Source organism: Cavia porcellus, unplaced genomic scaffold, assembly GCF_034190915.1.
Source record: "Cavia porcellus strain 051 isolate PalLab524CR breed Dunkin Hartley unplaced genomic scaffold, mCavPor4.1 scaffold_22, whole genome shotgun sequence".
In the NCBI taxonomy this organism is placed as follows: Eukaryota; Metazoa; Chordata; class Mammalia; order Rodentia; family Caviidae; genus Cavia; species Cavia porcellus.
The window spans coordinates 62150268-62177804 of record NW_026947505.1 but is presented as its reverse complement, the minus strand read 5'-3'; the positions used below and the strand labels follow the sequence as shown (position 1 = coordinate 62177804).

Below are 27537 nucleotides of genomic sequence, written 5' to 3'. Positions count from 1 at the left end.
GGCTTAAAGGAGTGAACAGCATCTTCTAGGCCAGAGTACTAGAACTGAATGTTCCCTTTCAGTCCATGGTTTTTGTTCCTATGGTGTCTTCAATATTTTGTGGTGGGTCCTAACCAATTACTTAATGCCTTAATAAGAGGTATTCATTGAAACAGCTCAGGATGCTCCTTTTTCTAATCAACTTTTTCTTCTGCCTCTTCTTACAATAAAGTACAGCTGTGTTTCAGTCATCTTTGGGGGACTGTTCTAGGACTCCACCAGACATCAAAATTCATAGATACTCACGTATCTTATGTAATATGGCAAAATCTTTGTATATAGTATATACATATCCTACTATACATTTTAAATCATCTCTAGATCATTTACAATGCCTCATAAGATGTCGATGCAATGTAATAATTGTCATAGTTTATGAATAATAATAAAGTATTCCATATACATTTTTTCAAAGTGCTTTTTAAAGAGAATACTCATCATTCACAAATTAACATCTATAGGTTAAAAATCAGAAGAAAAATCAAACCTGGACATACAAATTATTTTACAGGTAACAAAGAGAATACCTCATATCTAAACCTATGATATGTAATATTATCTGTAGTCAGAAGAAAATGTATACTTCTTAAAATTATATATTTTTAAAATAAATAAAACTTGTATAACCTATGATATTGTTTAAAGCCTACAAAGAAAAAATAAGTTAGAATGAAATAACAAATATAAACACCAAACTCAATAAACAGAAAAAAATAATGAGTAATAACATATACATGTGGGTATGTACGTGTTGATGGCTGGATGGATCCATAGACAGCTCCCAGTCAGCTGTATATCTGTCCTACGTGACTGAAGTTTTTCTGTTAGATTTGAAAAATATTTGGGAGATTTTGCTGGTCACTAATCTCCAGTGGAACAGGAATTCACCTGCATCCTAGTCCAATTAAGATCTTTCTAGTTCAGCGATTTCTTTTGCTTCTAAAGCGCTAAAAACCTTTCGTTGTAGGCTCTCTGTTCACTGGTCCTTCTTCTGCGTTAAGGATTCATGAAAAATATGTCTTCTTCCTTTATTTTTTTACAGCCTTTTAGGAATCTGAATAAGCAGACCTAATTCTTCATACATGACTTTTTGTTATGATGCTTTGGTTGGCTGATGAAAGTCTGTAGGAATTATGAGCCTGAAACAGATCTCTCCCATTCAAGATCACCAGAAAAAGTCAATGACTTCTCTATCTCTCCTAATGAGTCTGTTCTGGTCTTTCCTCTGTAAGATATACTCCTACTATATATAGAAAATAAAAGTAGCCATTGTGCCTTATGTCCCCTTGGCTAAGATCTCAAGTCCAAATACTTTTGATCTGCAAATGATTGACAGAACTTAATAGATACAAAGGGACAACTATGTTCAGCTGAACTTTTCTATACATCCTGACTCTGTGCCAAGAAAAATTTAATCCAGGAGCTTAAGAAGTATTAAATTACAAATGGTTTGGTTTCATCAGATTCAAAATTCCTATTTTGGAGCTCTTCATGCTTTGTTGTCTTTTTTTGAACTATAACAAAGAGATGCAGGATACCTCAGAAAGAAATGTGGACCTTTTTATTGAAGAACAATGTAGAACATTTATTAGACTTTAATATTAAAACCAGAAAACTCCTGATCACTGTTATAATGATGGATGTACTGAGACACTCCAGTATTTTATTAGAGAATAATAGCTTACATTGGGTGACACCTCAGTAGTTATGGATTGCAAACCAGCAGATCACACACAGGCCACATGTAGCTCAGACAAACATTTAAAATTAAGAACACTTCACATAAAAGAATTCAAACCTTCTGTTTTTCCTGAAAAACATGGTTTTAGACCTGGGCAACAACTCCAGTACAGTAGGAACTGCCCTCCTTCCGGAGGTTCGCCTGCTGGAGAGTCTGCAGCCCACACTCACCTTCCCTGCCCCTTCACCAGGTTGCTCAGCTCCTCTGTCTCACTTGTCAAACCCCTGCACACATTTTCTATGCAGACACATTTTTTAAGCTTCCTCAACACTAGCTTTCTGACCTTCCAAAAGGTTTAAGTCTTGGATCCCTGAGCTTTATACTGAGGATAATTCCTTGACTTCATGGTTATTATGAGGATTTAAAAAAGAAATAAATGAAAAGTGATACATAAACTATAATGTAAAATACCTATCATTCTGTTTATCTCACAGCACTCTGTGAGTTGCATAAATCCTCCTTTCCTACCTCAGTTATTACTTGGCTTCCTTGTTCCTCATACTATTACATCCCATATGACAGTTTAAAATCTAAATTAAAAAATACTACGTCCTTTGCATTATCAAAAGGTAGAAAAGATGAACAGATATCACAGAGAAACAAAATGAACTCTTTAATGGCAGTGAATCTTTACTAAGTCATTTGTATTTGTGAAGTATAAAATCAGTGCAAAGTGTAATTAGTTATTGGACTGCTGAAGACTTCAAGAGCTGTGTTACAAGTTTACCCACTAGCATGGAAGGCCTCAAAACAGAATTAGCGGCCCGGATGTTAGAGGATCCTATGAAATAAGGTCTCTATCTTATTGTGGGCTCTGTTAGTGTTTTAGTAAAGGATCCAATACATCAAAAAAAATGCACATTTAATATGAGCTCTGAAAGCTTAGAATGGAGTGTGAAGCCACTGTACTTGTTTTATATCTATCTCTATCAATATATCTCTATCAATAATTGTTTTATATCTATATCAATATATCTCAACAAGTCAACAGAAGGTTTGAAAGAAAATATTCTCAGAAATGAGCAAAGGTGGGGAAAATTTAGTAACAAGACAGTACATATAGAATGTTAACACAGATGCACGTCATGAATGCTAACTTGTTCCTGAGGAATTCACAGATGCCTACTCCTGTTCTGGTCAATTTACAGCTGAAAATCAACCTGGTGTGGGGAATCGCAAATCATCTATTTTAATTATTAAGGTAATCATGCTTAAGCCACCTGCAAATCAGAACTAGAAATCGAGGGAAACGGGATTTAAATTGGAATCAGCATTCTTTATAAGATCACCAGAACAGGATAATTTATGATTCAAGACACGATCTGTTGAAAAATTCATCTGATGAATCCTTTTAAAAGCATGTCATATAGTGCAATTATAGCTTTTCCTGATGTTGAATGAAAACATAGCCTAAATGCAAATTAATGAATGTCAAACTGCCACGAGGTCCTCCGTGTCTATCTTATTTTAAAAATCAAAATACATAACAGCATCGTTTAAGAGACCAGTTCTTTCAATTGATGTCCCAAGACTGATGTTTAAGCAGGTCTCCTTGGCAACCAAGGAACATAGTGCGTACTGGGCTAGAGGAAGAGAGAAAGAGGGAGCAACTCCAGGGTTGGCAAACAAGTAACCCGAGTAGTAATTGCTCCCACTAGACGACGCTGGTAGAGGCCGCTGGTAGAGGCTGCAGCTCCTGAAATTCCAACTCCACGTCCCTCACACTCTGCACACCAGCAGCCTCCCGCCTTCTCCCCGGGTCTGCAGGCACTAACCCCAAACTGATTTCAAGGAGAGGGTCTGGCTTACCCGATGGGGTGAGCAGTCTGCAGCAGCGCAGCACCGGGCTCTCCCCGATGCACAATGACTCTGCTTCGCCCCACGAAGACCGGGTTAAGATAAATGCAGCAGCTTCGCTCGGCCGGTTGGGCTGCGGTAGCGGAGACCCGCGTGCTAGCGTTCTTGTCGGGATGTGTGTGTGCGTGCGTGTGTGTGTGCGCGTGTGTCTGTGCGTGTATATGCAGAGTGCGCGCGCCGCTGCGCGCCCCCGCCTCCCTCGCAGGGAAGGAGCGTCCTCTAGTAAAGAAAAAGCACCAGAGCGCAGCCCCGCAGCTGGCCCGGCCGGCTCCCAGCCCGGCCGCAGCGTCAGCCGAGACGCACCGAGACGGCCGCCGGGCGGCGCACGGAACGCCCCTCCCGCCCCGCCCCCGCCGGGCGCGCGCTCCCGCCCGCCCCGCCCCCGCCGCGCGCGCCCGCGCTCCCGGAAGTGCCCCTCCCCCGGCCGGCCGAGCTGCAGACCCGCTGCTGGCCGCTGCGTCCGGGCGGCTGCTGCAGCTGCGGAGCCTGCCGAGGCGGACGCGGTGGAGCGCAGAGCGCGCCTCGGACTCCCTCGCCAGGGCCATCGAGCGGTTTGTGCCAACTGCGTAGTGACCCCAGCCTGGTGTGCGGGGAGTGGTGGCCCTCGGCTTCCCTCCCCCGACCCGCTGACTCGTGAAGTTCAAGTTGCCTCTGCGCCTAGTGCCCCGAAGGCCTTAGGATAATCTGTTTCACGGTAACGTTGGGAACAAACTCAGGGGGACTAAGAAATGTCAGGGGTCAAACCCCTCAGCGCTGGACAGAAGCCCTGAACCTGTGGAATGAGAAAGGGTAATTTTATTTGGTTCCACAGTAGCGTAGTCAGCACTAAAACCACCGACAACCGCAGTACCCTACCATTAAATTCCAGGCCCTCAGCCCAGACATTTCTCAGTTTGCTCCCTTACAAGAGATTTAAGATACTTTCTATCTCGTGTACCATTAAATAGGTTCTTTCTCCTCAAGAAAATAACTTTTAAAAACGATGCTTCCTAAAAGCTGTTCTTTAGTGATTACTTGCTTAACCCTTTTTTTTTTTTAAAGTTAGTCCTTAGAATGTGGTGGGCAATGTTGTTAGGTTAGGGCTTTTAGTTGTTAATAAGAAGATACTGTCTCTGTTTCAGTCGTCATACTAAGAGATAAACTGAAGAAGAAAATAAATGGTGTGGGTCCTTTGGTGGCAGACAACAGAAGACTGCTTCACTCAATTTAAACAAAAGGAAATTAGTAGAAGAGTAGAGACAGACTGGATGGAGGCCTGCCTAGATGACCAGGCTGGGAAGTCATCAGGAGTTACGGTAACTTCAGAGGGCAGGAAAGCAGTAAAACGAGATAATTAGGGCAGGAATGTCATGAGTGGACTCTTGCTGGGATAAATGAACCCCATCTATTGCTCTTTACACTGTATTCCCAATCCAGATTCCCTCTTGCAGTTTTCCTAACTTGGCATCTCAGCCAGTCAAGTTGGCTAGGGTAGGACACTGATTACAGCGCTATGTGAGATTCAAGAAAGAAAAATGAACAGCGAGCAGCTGGAAAATACCTTCCCAACAGGAAATACGGTACCAGGTTAAATCAGTTAGGGAAATTCGTTTAGCAGGACCCCTGTAACAATGGGGTATTGTAGACTCTTGAGTTCTCACACTAAGGAAATTTCTTTCACTAGTCTTTGGTTGAGTATGGAACACTTACTTTTATCTTTTTCTGGGAAATGTTTTGGAACATCATAGCTTTTGTGGCATTTTTGTTGTTGTTTTCATGTATCGTGAGCTTGTCCATGGACAAAGACATAAAAGCACAGAACAAATCTAGTGTTACAAGCTTTGTATGATCTAATGACTATATCCCAGTTCCTTATTCTACTTCAGAGCAAACCCCTCTCATGGCAGCCTTTTCCCATAGCAAGTGAGGAAGTTCAGTGTCATTCCTAAGGCCGGTATTGAGGGTTTCTATCACATTAAGAGTCACTGAGCCGTATTTTTAATTACTATACTAACAGAGAAAACAGATCAGTATTATCCAAAAATGAAAATTGATTTCTGGCAGATACTCTCCAGTTTTCAAGTAGAAAACACAAATAACTCTAGCTAATTTATTGAGTTAAGATGTGTTTAAATTAAATAATTCAGTTTATTCAACTACTCATGGGTGTGTGCTGTAGCTTTTTCATCCTATTCAATAGGAATCAGCATCACTCAAACCTAATTGTGCCAAGGGAAAGTTTTTTTTTTTTTAATTTTATGTTTAAAAAGGGTAAAACTAAACAGAACAAAACAGAACAAAGCAGATCAGAAGAAAACAGTATGACACAGATTTCAAAGCACAGCAGGAGAGCTACAGTGACTACCACAATGTCTCTTGTTTTCTTTTAAATGGTTGTCTATATCGTCACAGACCATGAATTCATCCAAAACAAAATAGTATAAAGCTGATAAAAACAGAGTAATGAAGGCATTACAGGCCTTCAAAACCACACAACATGAAAATTAACAATGGGCTACCATAATGTCTCTGGTTCTTTTCAAAATAGCTGTCCATACCTTTATGTATGTTGAAATTAAACAATACAAAACAGCCTAAAACCACTCTGAACAAAATAGAAGCATTCATGGATTTCACACATAATGATATGGAATCATCAATGCATACCATAAGTCTGTTTTTCTTCAAAGTAGCTGTTTTTTCCATCACACATAATATAACCTATTCTCATGAACTGTTTAGGAGAAGTTCTATGCATGTATAGGCCTCTACATGTATTCCTATCCTTTCTGTTTTAGAGGGAAAAACAAAACAAACATTACTGGAAAAATAAGAAACAAAAAAGACAAATGACGATAGCAAAGAGCCCAAAACAATAATGATATAGGCAGACTTTCAAAACACAGTAGTAGGGACAGAACTAAGTTTGATATTTTTACATAGTGATCTTCAAGTGTTCCTCAGGTCACCTGACACAAACATGCAAAATTGTTTTAATCCTATGACTATTAACTGCTTTGTTCTATGAACTTAATGGAATTTGTAGCATAATCATCTTAGCTATCTTTCGTGTGTCTATACAAATTTAGATATTTTTTCTTTTCCCTTCCTTTTTCTTTTTCCTCCTTCTCCCCGAGATATTATCCCCCCCCCCTTGAGCAGATTCTTAGCCTTTCACTGTATTTATTGAGACTTTTGTATCTTATTACTCTTACCATTTCTTACACTAGGGAGATAGTATGGTATTTACACGTGTGAGTTTGATGATTTCACTTATGAGTATGGTCTCAAGTTACATCTACTTACTTATAAAAATCTCAATGTGATCATTCTTTATAGCTGAGTAGTTCTCTGTTGTACAAAAATACCACATCTTTTTTATCCATTCCTCAGTTGATGGGCATTCAGGTTGTTTCCAAAATCTAGTTATTACAACTTGTACTGCTATAAACATGGATGCACATATATCATTGTGAAAATGTTTAATGTTAAAATGTTAGAAATTTACATTTTTCCTGCTACATTCTGTGGTACCAAATGATATTTTCAGTCTAATTCATTCTATTCAACTAGACATGTAATAGGAACTTAGTAAAATTTACTGTAGTGAATAGAAAATAATCCCTACCTATAAATATTTTAATTACATGACTAAATGCATTACTAAAGAGGTACAGACAAAATAGAAAATGGGCTCTTGTTAGGGTAAGGCAATGTTAAAATCAATCATACTTTTTCATGTATCCAATTGTCAAAAATACAAAACAATATAATACCTAATATTAGAAAGAAGGTGGGTAAATGCGAATGAGAGTGAAAGTGAACATTTTGGAGGACAGCTTGTCAATATTTACATTTTTTAAAACTCTATGTATCTTTTGTTCCACCTCAGCCTCTAAAAATTAGGTGTACTTCAAATAAAAGTTCAAAATCTTACATAAAAAGATTGTCAATGCAGAGGGCGAAGGAACCTTTTTACACTGCTGATGGGAATGTAAATTAGTGTAGCTACCACAGAAATCAATATGAAAATTCTCAAATTCTCAAAAATAGAGCTATCATTTGATTCAGGTAAGCCAATATTTGCTATATATTTGAAGGATTTAAAGTCAGCATGTCATGGTGATACCTGCATATCAGTTTATTGTGGCACCATGTTCAATAACCAAGACATGGAACTACCCTAAACGCCCATCAATGGATGACTCAAAATAGAAAATATTGTACATATACAGTATTACTCAGCAATAAAAAACACAAAATTTTGTCATTCATAAAAAAATCACCATGTTAAGAAAAATAAGCCTGACTCAGACAAATATAGAATATTTTCCCTAATATGTTTGTATAATCTAAAAAATATGACCAGAAAGTAGAAGGGAGACTTATTAAGCAAAATGAAAAGAATAAGGATGAGGGGAAAGTAATAGGAAAGACAAATAGGATCGAAGTGTACTATATGCCCTGAAACCCTGCAAAACGTGAAACTACGGAGCAGGATGGGCGAAGGAGCTGATGTGGGGAAACAACCAAGCTATGTTATATACACGTACAAATCTGCCAAAATCTTAGTAATATCCAAGGAGAAGAAAAAATAGGAGGACAGAGTGACAGAGACAAAACTACAGAAGTATTATCAGGGGCCAGTCAAAATATGAGGATACTAAGTAGCTGTTTTTTTAACTGCTGATTTTCACATTGTGACATCAAAGGTATATCAGTTTTCTTAAACAGCAAATTGAAAGTCAGTTGGTATAATCTGATCTAGTTTGGGTAAAATATGAAGGGAGGAAAAGAGAGAGTTGTGTGTGTAACTGTTTTCCATCTTACTGGTTCAAGAGGAAATGAGTTCATTTCAGGCTCCAATCTCACATACATAAAGATTCTGGGACCTACCCTGTCATACCACTGTCACTGACACTCTGCCACTCTCTGACCCAAGGGATTCACAGATCCTAGCCATCAAAAGGGTCAGGATGGGTCCCTTCCCCTGCTGAATGTTTTACTGTGGTGGGACACAGTGCTGAGCTCAGCTTAATGAAGACGAAGTCAGAAGGTTCTGGGGGACAGTGGTAGAGAATGGTATTTCTACTGCTAATTGTACCCCTGGCCCAGGATTCTTCTTCCTAACCAGGCCCATTATCCTGGCCTTGAGGATCATACTTCTTTATTAAGTTGACACTAGCTACTGATAAGAGGCTAGGGCACAGCAACATGGCTGGAGCTATTGGGCACAACTTGCCTACTGAAGAGGCCTATTAATCATGAGCACAGAGCAGCGACTCCTGAGATCAAGCCAAACCCTGAACATGGTATCAATCTTCTGATACAAGAACATGTGAACCTGGCACTTGGTATCCATCTTCCAGCAGAAATGGAGTGGGACCGCCTGGACCAGCCATCAAAGAGGATAAAAAAGCAACTGACTGCCGCCACTGCCCTTTTTTCCTGCAGGGCTCTGTTCTGCTTACAAGAAATATCTTCTCTTTTTCCTTTAAAGCACCCTTTTTTATCCTGAGAACTTCTTTTGTTCTTCTTTTCTTTTTCTTATTTCTGCATGAAAGCAGCTGTTTTTACATTCACCAATTGTCTTAATTCATTTAATGAGACAATAAGAACACGGGAGACAGTGCTAGTCCATACCCCACCCAGTAACACTTTCATCATCACACCCATGGAAACCTCTCCAGTTTTCCCAGTTGATGAGTTTTGCTTTCCTCATCATGTTTTTCCCATAAATCCTTTCTTCTTCTGGACATGTAAACCTCTGCTTTACCCTGGAGGCGTGGCCTTCTGAAACTCAAGTCCACAAACAAATCCGGTTTGTTCGTATCACTGCTTGCTTGCTTATTTCCTTGACCTGTCCCCACTAACTATTATTATATGAAGGCTTCCTTGATTGACTGGGCAACAGGTCAGAGTACTAAGAAACACAAAAAACTAAAAGCATTTTAAGTTATGTCTATAAGTATTCTAGGTAAGAAACTATTTTCTCAAGCCAAGAGCATGCCATGAATCTTTCATTTTCCACTTATACCATTAGGTACCTTTTATAATCTTTATGATAATCATGAATATCATTTATAATATTTAAATTCATTAGTAAATAAAATGTTCCACTTGTTAGAGTCAACCTATGAAAATGGGTATGATAACACTGACTTGCATTACTGAAAAATAGTAAGCATCACCGAAAAAAATCGTTTAGTAAATGTAGCTCAGTGGTATACCACTTGCCTAGAGTCCCAGAGTTCGTCCCCAGCATGGGAAGAAGAAGAAAGAAAAGGAAGAGCAGGGGTGTGTGAGGAGGGGGAAGCACAGAGGGTGAAGAAGAAGAGAAAAAAATTGCTTAAACATTTTAGGAGTCCTGAAATTAACCAGATCACATTGGTAAATAACTATACCTATATATAATTGGTAGAAAAATTTTTAAGAAAGGAACCTCATGTAAATAGAGCCCACACTTGCAACATTTAAATCAACTAAGTCCCAAGATACTCATATTTTAGTTCTCATTCCATTTTTTTTCCAGAACCTCCTCCTTTCTCTTTAGCTATAGTACTAAGTCATAATACGTTTTGGCCAGAGTTGTGTATCTGATATCAGTTAAAGTTCTTTGGCTCCATTTTAAGAAATGAAACTAATTTTTCATAAGCAAAAAATATTTCATTGAAAGGACAGGGAGGAGCAAAGATGGCGGATAGATAACAGCTGGCTACAGAGGCTCCCTGAGATAGTCAACTTAGAATTCAACATAATACAATGAGGGGAGTCCTGAACAGAGGGAGATGAATTCTCTCATCCCAAGAAGAAACTAAGGTGAGAAGAACCAATCAAACATACAGTCCCACGGCTACTATTGGAACAGATAAATGGTTAGTGCACCCACTGCAGTGCCTAAACCCAAGTGGCAGCGACTTACCAAGCCATTGGAAATCCCCCCCACTTTGACTCACTGGAAATGAAGTCACATTGAGGTCAGGGGTTAGTGAGCCAAACAGAGAGCTGAGCTAGCAGGGAGCCTGCATTGACCTGTGGTGAGTGACTAAAATAAAACCATTCCAGAAAAGGGGCCTCCAACAGACAACATTCTGGGACCAAGCAGGACTGGCAGGAACAGGCAGCAGTGACTTTAGTCAGTTGTTCCCTTCCGAAATGGGATTGGTGGAGTGAGCTTGGCCTGGATCACGTGACCTGGCTGAGACCAAATAAATTATCTGAAATCAATTCCCTATGCGGTGGTGCATACTAACACAGTGAAGGCCTCAGCAGGTTGACTGACCTGGAGGGGAGGCAGTGCACACTAATACAGTGAAGGCCTCAGCAGGTTGACTGATCCAGAGGGCACCATACACTGCCCCTGTTTGCAACTCACTAGCAGACTGCAGGGAAGGGTCACCTAGCCAGCATGCTTCAGAAGAATTGTAACCAATAAAGAAAGAAACTGGGGTCTCCTGGAAGAAACAAAAAAGATGGAAAAGGAAGTAACAAGAAAAAGTCCCCAGGTCCCAACCCTGAGAACATTGACCCAGGACAGGTAAATACAAAGGAGAATGAGAATAGCAAACATGCAATTTCAGACATGGCACCAGTGGACATAAAGAGATATCTTTCAGGACCTCATAGATGAGTTCAAAAGTGAAATATTTAGCCAAGTAAAGCAAGATATAAGAAGATTAATAAAAGAGATACTAAGCACCCCTCAAATAGACACAGATGGAAGAATGGAGGAACTCAAAGGAGAGAACAATTTGATGAAGAATATAAAGAAAATATAGAATACATGAAGCAGATTCAAAGAGATTACCAGGAAATTAAAAACTCTATGGAAAGATGGCAAAACTGCTTGAAAGAAACTAAAGATAGATTATCCAAACTGGAGGACAGGTTTGCAATGTGGGATTATGAAAGGAAAATCTTTTTAAAAATAACAAGGAAACAAGCACTAATAATACAAAGGCTAGAGGACAACAAGAGCATCTATAAGTTGAGAATAAAGAATGTGAATGAAGAAGCAGGGGTACAAACAAAGGAAGTACAAAGGCTTTTCACAGAAATAATTGAGGAAAACTTCCCAAACATAGGAAAAGGAAATGATATGCAGATGTATGAGGCATACAGAACTATAACCACCTACAACCAAAACAGAGCAACACCCAGGCATATAATAATCAAGATCCCAGAAATTCAATATAAGAACAGAATATTAAAAGCTGTTAGAGACAAGAAACAGATAACCTATAAAGGAAGGCCCATCAGAATAATGGCAGACTTCTCAACACAATCAAGTCAAGAAGAGATTGATATACCAGATTGATACACCCTGCAAATCTGTCTCTAGAAATTAATGGAGAAACAAGATGCTTCCAAACAAAGAGGAACTTGGGAAATTCGCGACCACCAATCCAACTCTACAGAGAATACTGCATGGCATTCTAGAGAAAAGTACTAGGATTCCAGGAACAGTGGCAGAGAGGCCTCAATGAATGAAGCAGAAAACAGAATGAAGAAGACAAGCAGACAACTGATGGCAAAAAAAGAACATAACAGAATTGAGGCAGAGAAGGTTGGTTATCATCTCTAACATAGATGGCCTTGATACACTAAATTAAAAAAAAAAGTACCACATGCAGAGTAGATCAGGAGGTAGGGTCCACCGAGATGCTATTTATAGGAAATATAATTAACATGAAAAAGAGTACATGGACTGAAAATCAAATATGACAGAAAAATGCTCTATGTGACAGAGAACCAGAGAGTAATAGGGGCAACTAGACCAGTATTTGTGAATAGGTTGGAAAGACAGGCTTTAATAGGTAAAGGAATATGATTAAAGATCAAGTCCAGGAGAGAGAGGGTTCAGAACCACTTAGGTAAATAGCAGACCCCCCCCCCCCCGATTTAAAACCAAGGGTCTTGTTCAGACCCAAAAATGCACAGTGTACCCTGGGGAAGTGAAAGGGGAGGGAGAGTCTTAAGATGGCAGAAGATATTGTTAATAGTGTATCAGGATTTAAAACCCACATTATTCGCACCGCTCTGCTTAGATAGATTTTTATTCTGTATCAAGTTTGTGTAGTTGCATTAGATTTGAGGGCACAGACAGCTATCCCAAAACCATCAGGATATAGCACAGTAATCATCTTTAATTTCCTGTTAACTTAATCTGGAGTCCTGTGTGACTGATACTGTTTTATCATGACTGATCTTAGTTAAATCTGATTTGTTTGATTGCTGTTTGGTATTGACAGATTTTATTCAAAACTGATATGATTGATAGTATCAAGTGTGAGAGCATAGGCAACTACACTGAAGATAACAAGACTCTACGATACACATTCTGGCTTGAAAACTGCTGGTTTTTGAAGTTCTATACTATCTACAAAGTTGTGTTTTTATTAATACTGTTATGTACAGACATATTCAGTTATACTATGTCTGATATAGCCAATTCTATTGAAGATAACAAGAGACAACACAGGAACTATGATAGAACTCCTTGTACAATGGTCTTATATATCTTTTTCATTTCATGTGTTTATAGGAATATATTTTGTTTTGTCTTGCTTTGTTTTGTTTTTCCCTCCAATATAGAAAGGATAGAAATACATGTTAAGACTCATGCATGTGTAGAATCTATAAACAATTTATGAGAACTGATCTTATGACACATGATGAAATGAACAGATACTTTGAAGAAAAAGAGACACTAAAATAGCCAGTTCTGATCCAGGAGGATCATAATGTGACACCCAGCAATAGTATCATTCTTTGTTCAGAGTGATATTAGCCTGCTTGGGTTTATTCAATGTCAACATAATTGAAGATATGGATAACTGCATGTATGTTTAAGTGTATAGGATTGATAACCATATTTCTGCATTATTGTTGGATAGTTGAACAGAACTGGTTGCAATCTCACTGTTTGAATCCCCACTTTATATGCTCCACTTTAGTATCTTGAATAAGTATTTGTAAGAGGACAATCTGTAACTAGTGATTTCTTACTGTTTATTTTTTCTTTGAAAGTATGTATTATTTCTACCCATTTTCTGTTTTGCTTAGTCTTTCTTTAAATAAAATTCAAAAAAACAAAAACAAAAACAAAAGAGAGGTCCTCGATGACTCATACAAGTGAATGACTGGAAAGCAAAACCTACAAACTTCAGCTTTCAGCAGGACGGAGAACCCACGTAACTTCACTCCATCTGAGATTCAAGTTCCCAGGAGAGTCTCCCTCACTGGCCCCTGGCACTCATGAATACTGAGCTTGGGGTGAGGGGAGGGAGGAGCAGGCCCTTGTGGGATGGACAAGTGCTTCCCAAAGTAAGCGGTGAGCTCTTCTCACTGCAATAAGGGGCCAGGGACGAGGCACAGGCAAAACATAGCTATTAACTTTGTCTGTGTTTTAAAGGAATCATTAATTGGAGGGAATTTTATTTCTTTTAATTACTTCATTTTATTATCCCTTCTTGTTCCCAATTACAGATTTAAAACTTATTTCAGGTAGAATCAAAATTGTGATTTTAAAATAATTAATATTTCTTTAATGGCATAACAATTTTTAAAAAATGATGAATGATCCACTGAATGCAAAGCTATCTCCTGGACTCTATTTTAAAATTTTTCTCTCCTATATTTAGGCCACCAATCATGGAATTAAAACTGAATATTCAGTGATGCATTTTAAAATTTTAGTTTCTAATCTTAGAACTATCTGTGTGGGATCAATTTTCACAGAAAGTTCATCACCGTTTTACAGTATAATGTAGATTAATATACCTGATGGTTCTAAAATTCTTATCTCACTATAGTAATGAATGAATTTAAACATGACATTGAGAAAAAAATTGTTATTATTAACTTCATTCATTAAAATCACCCATTCATTAAAATTTGACTAATACTTCCCAGGTCACGTCAGTTTGGAGATGAAAATAGATCATAACAACTGTTAAAAGTAACACAAGAGTATTTCTACAGGTTCCAAATGTCTCTCAGCAAAAACCAGCATCCCAGGCCCAATTTTTATTTCAAGTTGTCATAAAGGAGTTTTATCAATGAGCTCATTGAGTCAGTGCATTCTGGAGAGAAGAAGAAACGGTCCTTTTGCTGCAGATGCTGTCAATGAGACTCCATGGAAGCGCTGAACATCAGCTTCCTTTTTTTTTTTTTTTTTTCTTTTTCTTTCTTTCTTTCTTTTTTTTTTTTTTTTTTTTGTTGTTGTTGTTGTTTTTGTTTCCTCTTTTTGTTTTTGTCACCAGGTTAGACCTCATGACCTCACACTTCCCAAGCAGGCACTTACTCCACTGAGCTAAATCCCCAGCCCTCTCTTTTTCTTTTTCTTTTTCTTTTTCTTTTTCTTTCTTCTTCTTTCTGGGCAATAGTTCTCAGCAAAAATGTGAGCTTATCCTTCAGGGGGGCATATGTTTGTAGTCATTATTGTTTTGCCAAAGTGAAAAGGAGACTACTACTGGCATTCAGAGGGCAAATCCTGGATGCAGCTGACATTCTACAATGTACTGGACAGTCCCAACAGTGAATTCTCTGGTCTCACCTCTTGTTGTAACCAGGGTTATAACAAGGGGAACAAATTTAATACAGGATGTATAACTTGTAGGATTAGTTCATAGTGTTCACCCAAAGAGTTGAATGCAGGGGAGTGCAGGAAAACTGTCCAGGCACTAGAGACCCAAAAAATTCAGCTGAGGGCCTGGATTCCATGATGTTCTGCACGAGTCCAGATGAAGACCTAGAGCCCATTGCAATGTCCTCCACAAGTCCAGCTGGAGGCCTATAGCCCACAGCAATGTCTCATGGAAGTCTGCATTAAGGATTTGCACTGGGAAGGCCCACAGATCAGTGGTAGAAGTTGGAAAGTCTGCACCAGTAGGTTGAAGGATCTGTGCCAGCAGGCTGAGGAATCTACACTGGAGCCAGGAAGCGATGCTTAAGGTAAGGACCAGAGCTCTCCCGAAGAAAACAGCATCAATCCTCAGCGACAGCAAGGATCCAAGTTCCTCCAACCATGAGAATACTTGAGTTCCTATCAGGAAAGCCAGCATGACAAACTTCTGGAGAATCAACGGCATCGTCTTCTCTCTCCAGTTCAGCTTTTCTGCTGTTGGCAACAATCTTCAGATAGGCTTCCACCGCCCCACTCCAGGACCACACTAATTCAGGTCAACTGTTCCAAATTGATCGCTGGTTAATCCACCACGCCTCTCAATATGCTGCAGTTGACAGCTCCTCTGGACCCAGACCTGAGTCTCAGAAAGCTGGCTCAGGGATAATGTGAATAACAGATGTTCTGGCCTCAAAAATCACCTCAGTCCCCTGATATTTTTAAACAAAAATTCTCCTCCTTTAGGCTGATGTTTTTCTCCCTGAAAACTCTTAAGCACATCATAGGAATTGGTCCCTGTTACAGAGAAGAATACATCCAACAGTCTTCCTGATAAACCCAGATATGATGAACACCAAGACACCTTGCTAGGTTTCCTTCTGGGTTCTAGAGGATATAAGACAGGATGTGTCCTCTACAGAGGTCATAGTGATTGAGGCATTGCACAGAACTAGTGCCTCTGTCATGGCTATTGTATTCTGTTACCAGAATCTCTCTCTGGCTGCATCCTTCTTCTAGTACCAGAATTCACTACCATGATCCCAGGGTTTGACGTGTAACTCAAGTCAACTAGAAACTAGACCTTCCCAAAGAATATTTTTAATTCAAGATGGAGAAAGAAACTCCTTTGTCTGTTCTGAAGGCTAAAAAGTAGAGATGCTTTTTGAATTATGATAGGGTTGCATCCCAATAAACCCAACTCAGTTAAAATATCATAATCCAAAAATATACTTAATACATAAAACCTATGAACATCAACACTTAATAATGCAATTCACTGTAAAATATCCCTTGTCTGCTGTTGTGGTCCAGAAGTTCATGAGGTGTTGTAGCACTCTTCTGGTACCCAGCATTTCAAAACTATAGTAATGTATATCACTAGCCCAGGAAATGATCAAATTCAAAGTATCATATTAATTGAATTACTACCACTTGCACACCATAGTGAACTCAAAACTCATAAACAGAAACATTGTAGATCATCAATTGGGAGCCTCCAGTTCTCTAGGAAAAACCGTCTTATGACATAAAGTCACTCTGAATGGAGTAGAGAGGAAGCCAAGAGAAGTAGACAGGAGGGTAAGAGAGTTCAGTTCTTGCCTCCAGATTTATCCTAAGTCCACTGCCATCCCTAAGCTTTCCATGATTTGTTATTACATGCAGCAAACTTGTCATTTTCTGATTAATTTGAGTTTGATCATTCCCTACATAAGAATTTTGACTAATATACCAGTCTTTAAAACCTTACAATTTAATAAGGCAATATAGTATAATGAACCATAAGAAAACTGACCAGAGGGAAGTTATTAGGAGAAAAGCCATACACATTTTATTTGATGTTAACATTTTAATTTTTATGTGTTCAGAGGCCATCCTTGAAGAATCAAGGAAGTGGTTGCATCCAAACACATATATATCATTTTTACGAAGAGTGACAAGTTGTGGGAAAGTGACAAAACAAAGGAAAGGCAATGGATTGTGGGAAGGTAAATATGTGGGAGAAATGAAGATCGGGTAATTTTAGGAAGGTTTGTTTGTGTAGACCAATCTCACTGCTGACTTTCTGTCTCCAATGATAAGGGTCGTTTTCTTCCTGTTATGGATGTGGCATTCCCTTCACAAAGCTAAATTTATGTTGGGTTTTTAGATAGAAAAGAGGAAGGCAAAGTATTCTTTCTGTATTTGCTGCTTTGAGTTATCTTCAGTACCAAATAAATTATATGTCAAAATTGCATGATCCTCTCCAAAAGTAAACTTGGGAAGATATATACCGAGTTCTTTTCAGATTACAGAACATTAATTCTTGATATGATTCGATTGTAGCTATATATCCTTTTTTCATGAATAGAGACTCAATAATTCACCTAATTAATCAGGAAATTATTGTACTGTTTGGGCTGAAACCCAGGTTTCCAGCCCCCAAGCTCAGTTACCTTTCCCCTAAGACACAAATGCTTTCAAGCTGCGAATAAAATTATCAAGAATAAAAGCCCTATCACTTCTTCGACTGAGCTTCCAGGTCACCAGACATGTATCACTGTCACCTGTTGCTAGATTTTACTGAACTTCTCTGTGTCCTCTACTAGACTGTAAGCACTTCAGTGGAAATTCATTGTTTTGCCCATTTTTTGTACCTTTAACATGGCCAATATAGATATTCAAAAGCAGTAACTACCCAAAAAATATTTGTTAGAAGATGGGTGGATTTAAAAATGAATAGAAATAGGAAGCAGAGATTTGCAAAGTAGCTGTATATGTCATTACAATTGAGTTACAAGCTTAAGTAGATAAATAAGAGGAAATGCCTTCAGAAACAGAGTCAGGCAGTGCTATGGGAAGCTATGATTATCAATTCAAGGTGTTTTTTATTCAATGGGTGACATTCATACTTTCCTAATGGGCCTTAGGAAGGCCATTGTAATGATGTACGGTTTAAGCATCAGGAATGTGGACATGGTGAGGGCTGTGGACATGTATATCCAAGGAATAGCTCTAAAGCTAATACTGATAAAGTCCTCTTGTGAGATATGACATGGGACAACTTGGTTGGGTACCTTATAAGTGGGCAGTGATGTGGGGAGGCAGACAAACCACAGTCTGTTTGGGAAAATCAGATTTCAAATGCAAGCAGCATTCAATGCTACCACTAAGACTTACGAAGAGTGACAAGTTGTGGGAAAGTGACAAAACAAAGGAAAGGCAATGAATTGTGGGAAGGTAAATATGTGGGAGAAATGAAGATCGGGTAATTATCATAGCTAAAGTAACAGAGTCAATGCCTTGGAGCCCACTAGACAAGGAGTTAAAATTAAGTAAATTCTTGAAAGTACAGGGGGTTCTTGGCAATGTGCAATCTGTATTATTTCCTTATTGCTGGCATAACAAATTATCACAAATACAGAAGCTTACAGCAACACAAACTTCTTATATTACATCTCTGTAGCTTAGAATTCCTACATGAGTCTCCCCGGAATACTACTCAAATCTTAGTGGATAAGCCTTATTTGTGGAGGCTGTAAAACAGAATCTTTTTGTGTCACCTTCTAGTGTCCAGAGGTTGTCCATATTCTTTTGTTCATGGGTTCTCCCTTCTTTTGCTCATGGTCCCTTCCTTCATTTTCAAAGCCAAAAATGGGACCAAATCCTTTTTATGTTGCCATCTTTTTGCTTTTCTTTTTCTCCTATTTTTAAGGACCCTTCTGATTATATTGAGCTCTTCTAGAGAGCCCAAGATAATACATTTTATTTTATATTTATTTACTTATTGGTACCCGGAATTGAACTCCAGACCTTGTGCTTGCCAGACAGGCATTTGTGCTGCTGAGCTATATCCCTGGTCCAGGATTATCTATTTTAAAGTCTGCTGAGTAGCAACTGTAATTCCATCTGTAACCATCATTCTACTTTTCTGTGTAAGTTAATGTTCTCATGGATTGCAGGTTGGGACATGGACATCTGCCTGCCTTGATGGTGGAGGAGACAGTATCAGGCTTGATTTCTATGGTGAGAGCCCCAGTAGCTGAGGTACAACTATGCCAAGGAAAGCTAGAGATAATCTGACTCAAGTGACTCTCAAAATTACCACTTTGTCTCAGAATTCTTCTCCAGTTCTGGACAGCTAACTCTGATATCCTCTATATCCTCTGATATAGTTCTTCATGGAAACTAAAAATAAAAATTGCATATAATTCTTTCACTGACTCATTCAGACTGTGATATGCTGCAGCCACCTTGTATCAGTTGCAAAAGGTTACTGGTAAATTTTCAGGCATTTGGCAACATCAGGTTGACATCAGCCAAGGTAAGACTATTTTACCCTATGAAAATGAACAAATGACGCAAATTAGGGTTCTTTTCCTTGGCAGAGAACAACATATTAAATGTTTAGCTGTACACCACTGAGTAGGTACAAATTTAATAGCACCAAGCTGCAAGCTAGAACTCACAGTTCTGGGACTTTTGACAAATTACAAGGCCAAATACATCATAATTTTGTATGAGTAGCCTCTAACCTCCAGGAGAATATGCAGGAGTCTATTTCAGAGTTGCTGGGGTGTGGCCAAGGACAAGCAGAATTATGACGTACCTAAATATGAGGGCATGTCAGAAGACGACAGTTTGTTATCAGCATTTTCTAATTCTATCAAAATTATAGATAGCCACAATCCACATTTTAAAAACTTCAGAGCTCACTTAGAAAGGGAGATTAGCAGAAGCAGACAGATTTCATATGATTTCAATGTATTATTGCTATCACATGATGTATTCTATGGCTACCTGCTTATGTTAATGTAGGGCACCCATATCACTCAGTCACCAAAGATTTTTGAGCTTCTAGGAAAACAATACTGTAGTAAAATGATAGTTACGGTTTTTGTTCTTACAGGGCTGTCAAGCTACCTTAGAGATGATGATGGTAGTTTTGGTGGTGGTGGTGGTGGTGGTGGTGTGTGTGTCTGTGTGTGTGTGTGTGTGTGTGTGTGTGTGTATTGTAACGAGGGATAAAAGAGACAGGCAAACAGGCAAATACAATTCTGGGGTAATGGCATATGGAGTACTCAGAAGAGGCTCCTTATTGAGATTTCTCAAAAGGCAAGGAGTCCTAGATATAGTGACAAATATTCTGAGTCTTGTAATATAATAGTAATAATACTTATTATCTTCCATGCTTCAGTCTAAGTCCTCAACCCTTAGAAATATTCTATTTTACTTAGCTCTTCTAACATCCATGAGGCAGATATAGAATTATTAACTCTTCTTTACAGAAAAGAAGACAGGAGCACAGTGAAGTTAGCTTGTGCAAGGTTTCACGATGTCTTAGCCACTTTTATCACCCCTGGGACAAAATGCCTGATACCCACAACTTAAAGGAGCAGAAGTTTGGCTCACATTCTACAAGTTTCAGTCTTGTCATAGTTGGTGGCATGCTGAAAGGATGTGGGCAGAAGACAAGCTGCCCTACTCATGACAGCCAGGGAGCAGAGAGCCAAGGGAGGAGCCAGGAAAGGAGATCCGTGCTTCCAGGGCAAGCCCACAGTGACCCACCTCTTCTAAGAGCCCCAAGCTCCTCACAGCAAGTCAGCTATGATACTCCATAAATGCAGCTCCTTCCAAGCACAGGAGGCTTTGGAGGCCATTTTAGATCTAAACCATAACCCACAGTGAGGGGTAGGAGGAGACAGCAAGAGTTAGTCTGTTTTAAGGGTTAATGGAGAGAAGAAAGTTCCAGCACAAGGAACAATAGAGGGTAGTCCCAGTGGGCTTCAGAAAAAGAGGAAACTGATTGACTGGAGATGCAAGTAAAAGGTGATGAAATGAAATGTAGAAGCCGGTAAGCATGGTTCATTTGTTTGGTTGTTAATTAGGATGATAAGCAAATTGGCTTATTTGTAAAGGGTCAGTGCAGAATCAGTATGGAAACCAAGGAAGAAAGTCAGTGTGGAGGATGTAATCCAGAAAGAGATGAGAGCAACGTACCCTGAGTGATGCAGGGGGTGAAAAGGAGGTGGAATGGAGGTTGCTACCTGGGTTTCTGCCTTGGGCACCTGGAGTACACTCATGACCATCGCTGAGCTGGGAGACACGGGAGTAAGGGCAGGTCTGCAGGGAGAAGATGATGAGTTCAGGTTCAAATGTTGCCTCTGAAGGCCTTGGTGACTCGGGAGGAAGTGTCTAGAGGGCAGGTGACTCAATGGGATTGATACGAGGGGACGTATTTTGAGATCAAGATAAGGAAGAAAACTGAAACCCACAAAAGGATGAGATTCCCTTAAAGAGAGCATAGAAGGAGGCAATGCAACAGCCTCGGGCAAAGCACTGGGGAAATCCATGTGTGAGCAGCAAATAGAGGAGAAGGCGTCTCAAAGAAATGTAGGATGGACTAGAGAGGCATTTGAGAAAAGAAAATTTCAAAAATAAAGACTCAGGCAACAGTGCCAAATACTGCTAAGTCACCAAATAGAGAAGAACAAAAAAGTGCTTACTGGATTTAGTAGTCTTGGAGTTTGGGAGTACATAGAAACACTTTTGTTGGTGTGATAGAGATCAAAGCCTGCTTTCCATGGAGTGCGCAGTGATGGAAGGCAGGGAAGTGAAGTGCAAACACTTCTTTCAAGGAAATAAAATTATGACGAAAGATATACAGGGCATAAGGCAGTAGCAAGAAAACTTTATTTGTTTTTAAACCAGAGGACACTTGACTGTGTTTAAATGCTGTTAGGAAAATGACTAAGTAATAATAGAACTAAAATATATATATAGACAACTTGTTGATAATCATTGTAAGTAAAGATACTGAAGACATGTGAAAGCTGTGGGGAGAAGGTGAAAGAGCTTAGGCAGTGTGACCGTTAATCACAACGTGCCAAAGTGAGTGAAGCATAGTTCTAGGTGTGTCTACAGATGACCCACATGAGGGCCAGCAAACTGACACATGAAGACCTACTCAAATGCAGGACGCACCAGTAGGCTTCCAGCTGGATGGAATAATGAAGTGAAAGAGGAACAAACTATTTTGAAGAGCTTCAATTTTCCTGAGTAGATGTGTATTGTGCTACAGTTACTTTTTTGCTACCAGGGCAAAATATCAACAACCACAAGGTAAAGGAGAAAAAGGTTTATTTTGGCTCAGAGTTTGTAGCGGTTTCACTGCATAGTCAGCTGGCTACAAGGCAAGGCATCATGGCAGAGGAGCAACAGTCTATGGCAAGGCAGGCATCAGGCAGCAAGCCTGCATTTCCTCTCCCTTTGGTTCCACTCAGGCACCACCCAACCCATGGTGGGGCATCCATCTTCAGTAAATCCACTCAGCCACCCTAGAACTATGCAACCCAAGAAATAGACTAAGCCAGTTAACACATGCTCTTAAGTATCACACTGTCCTAGTTAATCTTTATTGGTCACTGAGACAAAACACCTGATTCCCAAAGCTGGAAAAGGAAAGGTTTATTTCTTACAGTTTTTGGAAGTTTCAGTCCGTACTCAGTTGGCTCCAAGGCAGGGTGGCATGGCAGGGCCACAGTGCATGGCGGTTGCAAAACAGCAAGATGGGAACCAGCAAGAGAGAGACGCAGCTTCTTCCTGCCATTAAATTGCATCCTGGTTCCAACCCTAGGTGGGTGTAGCACTGACACCATCAGTCCAAGAGCTAGACAATGAATCAATCACAAATGCACAATGCAAGCGCATGAGGCCTGGGGGCCACCAACATAAACGAGGACACACTCCCACCATCCAGCCACTCCAAAAAGTCCAAAAGGCTTTGGGGAATATTTTGGTACAAACAATAACAAAGACTGTAGAGAGACTCTGACTCTGACTTGAAAGCCAAGTGTAGCAGTCTGGCAGAGTTGTAAGCATCATGTACCAGGACTGTCTTTCTATGGGGTGTGAAAGAAACTGCCTGGAAGCATCCTTTTCTAGGTGTGATGGGGGGATACATAGGATAAGAGCCACAGTATTGTATGGCAGGGAATTTTGATTATAAGTCTAGTGATCTAATGATGTCATTTTTAAATATATAAATGGTTTTTATGAACATAACAGGAATTCCCTTCTATTCCCTCCCTGTCACACAAAATATTACCCTTGTCAAAGAAAGATGAGACTTTTGGAAGTCCTGTAATGTTTACAATGTTTAAGTTTTATTGGTCTTGTTCTCTACTGTTTAGTTCAACTTTATAATACCTAATGAGATAGACAATTCTTTTTAAGGAAACAAGAGACATTATAGTAACCATTGTTGATAACCTTGTACTCTGTTCTTACATCATATACTATGTCTATACTTGGTTTTGACTGATAGCTTTGTTTTGCCATATTTGACTTTATTCTCTTCCAAAAAAAAGTAATAAGAACTAAGGAGTAATAAAACCCAAAATGTGTAAATTTTGTTGTAAAAAAGAGAGGGAAAAACAGTGCGCTAAAGGATACAACTGCACGTGTGTTTAGGGGTGTTAAATGGCTGACCATATTAATGTTTTTGGTTGGATCATTGAACACAACTGTTTGCAGTCTCTCTGTTTGAATGTTCACTTTGTATGCTTTAATACTGTGACTTGAGCAACTATCTCTAAGACGATAATGTGTAATCTATTAACTGGTGATTTCTTACTGTTTTTTTGTTTTGTTTTGTTTTTTTGGGTTTTTTTTTTTTTTGTAGTTCTGTATTACTTGTACCCTTACACTGCTTTGTTTTGTTTTGTTTTTTCTCTTTTTCCTTTTAAATAGAATTTTAAAAAAAGAAAGATGAGGCTGATAGAGATAGTGATCAATTTTTATTCACACACACACACACACACACCCTTCTCAGAAAGATAATTTTTTGATGTTTAGTAAATTGAAGAAATTGGTAGATTTTCTATCACGGCATTGCCAAAAACTTTAAAATAAGAGGAGACTTGGTACCAGATGCTATAATTTTCACTTACATTGTTAATAACACCGTTGGAAACTATTGTAAACAGCTGATGTCATCTCTCAGAATGGGAGGATAACAGTTGTGTAGCAAATGACCCTTTGCAAGAGTGTTTTGGTGGTTTTACCTGCCATTTTGTCATATGAACTGAAAGTGCGGGAAGCCAGGCAACATCATTTTGGAGAGTGTAGGTATGGCTTCCCCATCATCCATTTCTTCCTGGCAGAAAGAACTCAGCATACAAGTCCAAAGCAGAGTGTGCATGTACTCATCACCCTCTTCTACAGCTTAAAGAGATGGAGGGCTAGCCTGACAGCTGCACAGAACATGGTGACAGAGCAGTGTCTAGAGCTGAAAGGTAACTAGAAATCTAAAGTAAAACAATCCTACTTGTAGGAAGTACCCACCAAATAATGGCAAATGGACAGAAGAGAAGAGGCTACGTGAAGCCATCAATGGAGGTCAGGAATTCTGCAGCGTGGCTGATGAGAGAAGGAAGCATGGCTCCACTGAGTGAACAGATGGGCATCTGGCTGAGTGATAGAGAGGCATTTACTTCTTTCCAGCAATGAAGTACAGTGGAAGAAAAATAGAAGATGCCAGCTGACTGAACGAACGTGATACTAAGTTGCCTGTATCATGGCTGCATAAAAGAAAAAAATAAGAACCACAGGAAAACAAGAAGTCAGCTTTTCTAACAATTGATCAAGTGCCCAAGAAACCTCATGCAGGAACTTTAATGACAAAAGTGAATTTCAACACAGAGCTCAGAATGAAGACTGAACAGCATTTGGTGTTGTCTTACCTGAGTCTGCCTGTTCAGCTTCCAAACTCGGAATGTATACTCTCATTAATAGTTGAAAGAAAGACCAACCTGAAACATGCTTTGGTCATCAATGGTAGAAGATACCCTAATAAAACTCTCCCCTCTTCAATGCAGTATGACTGATTAATGTGGGGCTTAGGACCTGAAACTCTAGTACTTGCAGAGTCTGAATTCCCTCTATTTGGGATTGATACCAATTTTCTCTTCCTTCTGGGTTCTTGTCTTGGAGATGATGAAGAATGAAGTCCATGGACACAGTAGTGGGGAGCAAACTGAGTAAAGTTATTAGAATAAACAAAGAAAAGCTCCCCCTAACTGGGAGAGGCTCTAAAGGAGGATGTCATGGAAGCACTTAAGTCTGAAGTTCTGTATGCAGATTTTGGTGGGCGATTTTGGTGGACACATGAAAGGAAGCAGTTTGTCATGGGCAGGCAATTTTGGTGACCTGTATATGAAAATGCAATTATGCGGCTGAAACCACTAGTAGGTCTCTGACATCAAGGGGGCCGACTCAAGCCTTGGCCTCCTGCATGTCACTTTCCCAGGACTTCTCTCAGTTTATTCAGGACCTTGTCTTAAGTGCCAACTCTATCTTCTGCTCTTAGTCAATCCTTAAGTGCCACTTAACTGCCACTAGGGATGCAGGGTCACCAGTCATTCTGACTGCTTTCAGCTAACAGGGGGCAATCGCAAGGTGGCAGTGAGGGTCCACCCCTATGAGGTCTATCTAAGGCCCCAAGTAGCAACCAAGAGAAATGCCAATTGGTGGGTCCATCTTTACCATCATTTGTAGCTGTAAGGCTGTCAAATGAGAAGAATCCGATTTGACTGAAATCGTGAATGCATAGCCCAAACAGTAAGGCTATGAGCAATAGCTCTGCTGAGGGAAGCAATCAAGATACCCAATTCCGGATACCTGACCAGAGTGCCTCTGACTCAGATAATTCCTGGTGAATCTTAGAGGCACAGTCATCTAGCTATCATACTGTGTCTTTTATTACTCCAGACTGATTAGCATAAAAGCCACATTTCTCCTCTAGCAACTGGTATAGTTTCCCTTTTAAAGTATTCAGGAGGTTTAGTCCCCTCTGGTTTTGTAGAGCCACAGCTGCTAGTGAATCTATTTGTTAGGCTCTGTGCCATCTGTTGTAAACTTTCAGCAAGGTCAAAAGAGAGTTGCTTGAAGTAAGTAAATGATGTGGTGAGCCCTGCTCACCCTATACCTGGCCTGGCTGTTATCCAAAGTCCTATGAATCAGAGGACAAGTTGGATTGCCCTTTCTCAATTTTGGGTGCTCATCACTTTGATCAGAACTGGAATCAGCTGGGAACCCTCAAGAAGGTCTACTTGGGGAGGCAAATATCCTAAAGTGTAGGTACCTGTCTAGTTAATAGGCAGGCAAAATATGCTGAGTTCTCACAGAGGGAGAAGATGCCTTTAGTCTCTATTCAAGAGATCAAGTGAAACAGGTGGCTATTAGGATATTATTGTATATAAACAGGGATCCTGTGAAAGAGTGGCAGAAGGTTTGAAGTTGTTAAGCTGAGAGGTGAGCTGTGAGCAAGGTCATGGACTCCAGGCACAGTCTTTGAGAATTGCAACTGACTGTGTGGGTGGCAGATTTGCCTTTATCTGGGGCTGGATGGAGGCTGGCAAATGAATCACATGGTGGGACTGAGCAGTAGAGAAAGACGCATAGCCAGCAGCTTTTTGCTTATGTAGGATTAGACTGATTAAGCAGGTGATGAGTAAAACTGAGCGTGTGATAAAAGTATTCTATCCCAGGCAGCATGGAGATGGTAGATGGAGTTGGTGAGTTTACAGTAAATGCGAAGATGAAAGGAGGAGGTTTGGGTGGATGAAGAAGGTCCCTGGACCATATTTCATGTATGAGAAATACAAAGGTGTCTATTGGTATGGCAGAGCTAGACGGGGAGGGGTTGCCACTGTAGATCAGAGAGGAGGTGAAAGGTAAACTGGAGGAAAAGGGAATAGGAGAGAGAAGTGAAACCCTGAGATCAGCTTTGGATCATCTATTCTCAGTATGGGGCTAATTTTTCTAACTAAAGGGAAGAAACCTATTTTACTAATCAGCAAAAGTGACTCCACCCTCCAGGAAGGTTAAGAGACACCAGAGGAAAATCAGATGCCCAGATGCTGGAACAGGGATGAGTCAGAGCATCCCTGCCAGTCCTTTTAGAGAAGGAGATGATGTCTTTTTGCAGAGTGATTTCAAGTCTTCCACTGGTTCACAGAAGTGTCTGACAAGCAGTTCCTCTCCTGTTGGTTCAATGTGACTCTTTCTTGGCCCACTAATCACAGCTTCAGGTGAGAATGATAGCTCTAGGAATCTTACCGGAGACATTAGCTGCTGACACGGTGGAAAGAATTACCCTATGGGCCCTCCCACACTGGAGCAGGGAAGAGGTAAGGTAGGTAAAGATTTCACTAAGACCAGGTCCCCTCAGTTAAAAAGAGGGGTCTTGTTCTCTCTGGACTGAACCTGTGCTCCCATGAAGGGCCTCTAAAAGTGAGACAAAAGAATGATGTGTTTA

At 39.8% G+C, this 27537-nt stretch overlaps 1 protein-coding gene and 1 long non-coding RNA gene across 14 annotated transcripts in view; one reads left to right on the top strand and one right to left on the bottom strand.

The window, feature by feature from the left end:
• Nucleotides 1-3932, bottom strand: part of Klhl32 (kelch like family member 32) — a 187634-nt gene extending 183702 nt beyond the window's left edge. For 4 of the 13 annotated variants that reach the window (XM_063233272.1, XM_063233273.1, XM_063233275.1 and 1 more), the window contains exon 1: nt 3590-3929. The gene's annotated coding sequence lies outside the window, so the exon portion shown is untranslated. Of the gene's footprint in view, nt 1-3589 lie in introns of all 13 variants that reach the window. The other 9 variants (XR_010042025.1, XM_013150027.3, XM_063233276.1 and 6 more) reach the window with 5 other exon arrangements.
• Nucleotides 3933-4060: 128 nt separating this feature from the next.
• LOC134472143 (uncharacterized) overlaps nt 4061-27537 on the top strand; it is a 31344-nt gene continuing 7867 nt past the window's right edge. Inside the window, exon 1 of the long non-coding RNA XR_010042024.1 lies at nt 4061-4426. This is a non-coding gene — a long non-coding RNA (uncharacterized LOC134472143). The remainder of the gene's footprint in view (nt 4427-27537) is intronic.